The sequence below is a fragment of the Palaemon carinicauda genome, chromosome 8 (assembly GCF_036898095.1).
Source record: "Palaemon carinicauda isolate YSFRI2023 chromosome 8, ASM3689809v2, whole genome shotgun sequence".
Lineage (NCBI taxonomy): Eukaryota > Metazoa > Arthropoda > Malacostraca > Decapoda > Palaemonidae > Palaemon > Palaemon carinicauda.
This window is the reverse complement of record NC_090732.1, coordinates 34,092,376-34,094,875: the sequence shown is the minus strand read 5'-3', so window position 1 is coordinate 34,094,875 and position 2,500 is coordinate 34,092,376. Positions and strand designations below refer to the sequence as shown.

The 2,500-nt window shown below is 25.0% G+C and overlaps 1 protein-coding gene across 1 annotated transcript in view; it reads right to left on the bottom strand.

The window, feature by feature from the left end:
* Positions 1-2,500, bottom strand: part of LOC137645693 (disintegrin and metalloproteinase domain-containing protein 12-like) — a 61,661-nt gene that overhangs the window by 41,750 nt on the left and 17,411 nt on the right. The window lies entirely within an intron of this gene.

Sequence of the window (2,500 nt, the reverse complement as noted above, 5' to 3'; positions counted from 1 at the left end):
AGATTTTAACAGATCATGGATTATAATTCATAACATACATGAACAGCATTACTTTAATTGTTTTTTTTTTTTTTTTTTTTATAAAATTTCAATTGAAGTTTATTCAACTTTCGTGGGCTACTAATCAAATGATTTCGTTTAACCATAGGGTAATATCATTATTTATTTTACAGAGTAATACAGTATATAATTTGAAGGATAATATATTTTCTTAATATAAATCATAATTACAGTTATTCATCAAAAGCAGACAACAAACCGGGGTCCTAGAGAACAATGCTTAATCTATATACTAAGAAATTCTTCAGAATTTACTTACTCAAAATATATGTAACTACATCCTCTATAACAGAAGTCATTTCACACCAGCTAATCTGTTATATTTGAAACTCCCTTTTTTTCATAGGGTTCCAGTAAACAACACTTGTATACATAAGCATTTTTTGAAAACTATTTCATGTAATCGCCCATATAAGAATTTCAATAAGAAAAAACAAGATTAAGTTTTAGAATTTAGGAAATTAATATAGCTTCGTACTTAAGAAAGTCTTTTATCAAATCAATTATTATTATCATTATTATTATTACTAGCCAAGCTACAACCCTAGATGGAAAAGTAAGATGCTATAAGCCCAAGGGCTTCAACAGGTAAAAATAGCCCAGTGAGGAAAGGAAATAAGGAAATAAATAAATGATGAGAATAAATTAACAATATATCATTCTAAAAACAGTAACAGCGTTAAAACAGATATGTCCTATATAAACTATTAACAACATCAAAAACAGATATGTCAAATATAAACAATAATAGACTCATCTCAGCTTGGTCAACATAAAAACATTTGCTCCAACTTTGAACTTTTGAAGTTCTACTGATTCAACTACCCGATTAGGAAGATCATTCCACAACTAGGGAACATCTGGAATAAAACTTCTAGATTACTGTGTAGTATTGAGCCTCATGATGGAGAAGGCCTGGTTATTATAATTAATTGCCTGCCTAGTATTACGAACTCGATAGAATTGTCCAGGGAGAGCTGAATGTAAAGGATGGTCAGAGTTATGAAAAATCTTATGCAACATGCATAATGAACTAATTGAACTAATTCCACTTGTTCTCTATTTACATGTATGCTAGATCATTTTTATTTGCATGATGATAAACATTATTCCATTAACACTAACCCTTATTCTGTAAATTTTCCATTAAATTTCTTCCACATATTATGATAAACAATATTCATAAAGCAAATTGTGAGCGTATATAAACTAGTTAAATATCTTAATTTTCTGAACAATTTTCACAAGTTTGCTACATGAAACTATTTCAGCAGTGATCAGAAGGCACGTCGTCTAACTCTACATTATAAATTTCAAAATCTGAATAAGAAATATTCCGCCTCTTTATAAAGAGGAACGCAGTGTTAAACGTGTTTGAAAAGGTTCAGCTGAGTTTCAAAAGATTAGAAATGGAGTAATGAAAATTAAATGAACCTTTTCAAACATATCTAACACCCCTTTCCTTTGTATAACGAGTATTATCAATAAGAGCAATTGAGAAATTCTACTATCTATTAAACATGGATAAAAACGTATAGTCTACTTTAATCATTCTAGGTTTTCCAGTCCCAATGCAACTGAAAATATTTCCTGGTATATTGTGTAGCTAAATTTGTATCTTACTTGCAAATCCCGTCGAGTCCAGGTAACTTTTCTTTCCTAAACTTCTTAATTGCCTCCTTCCCATAGTCAACAGGGTTTTCCGGAAGCATTCTCGGTTTTACAAAAACACTTAAAAATATTGTAAAGCTTATCTTAATTTAACCTCACTTCTATACTCCATATTCGATAAATCTTCAAAATGCCTATTTGATTAAACCGGATAGTAATTATATGATACACCATTTTTCTATTGATATCATTTCTCATTATATTTGCTGTAAAATCTCATTTTATTCTTTTTCAGCTTCCAAGTCACCTTTGTCATTCAGTTGTATTACTATATAACTTTTTCTATCCCTGAACCCAATATATTTTTATATACATACCCACACACCCGGATATATATGCATATATACATATATATATATATATATATATATATATATATATATATATATATATATATATATATATGTATATATATATATGGATATATATATATATATATATATATATATATATAATATATATATATATATATATATATATATACATATACATATATATATATATATATATATATATATATATATATATATATATATATATATATATATATGTATATATATATGGATATATATATATATATATATATATATATATATATATATATATATATATATATATATATACATATACATATATATATATATATATATATATATATATATATATATATATATATATAAATATAAATATATATATATATATAATCATATACAAATATATTTATATATATACATATATATATTATATATATATATATATATATATATAT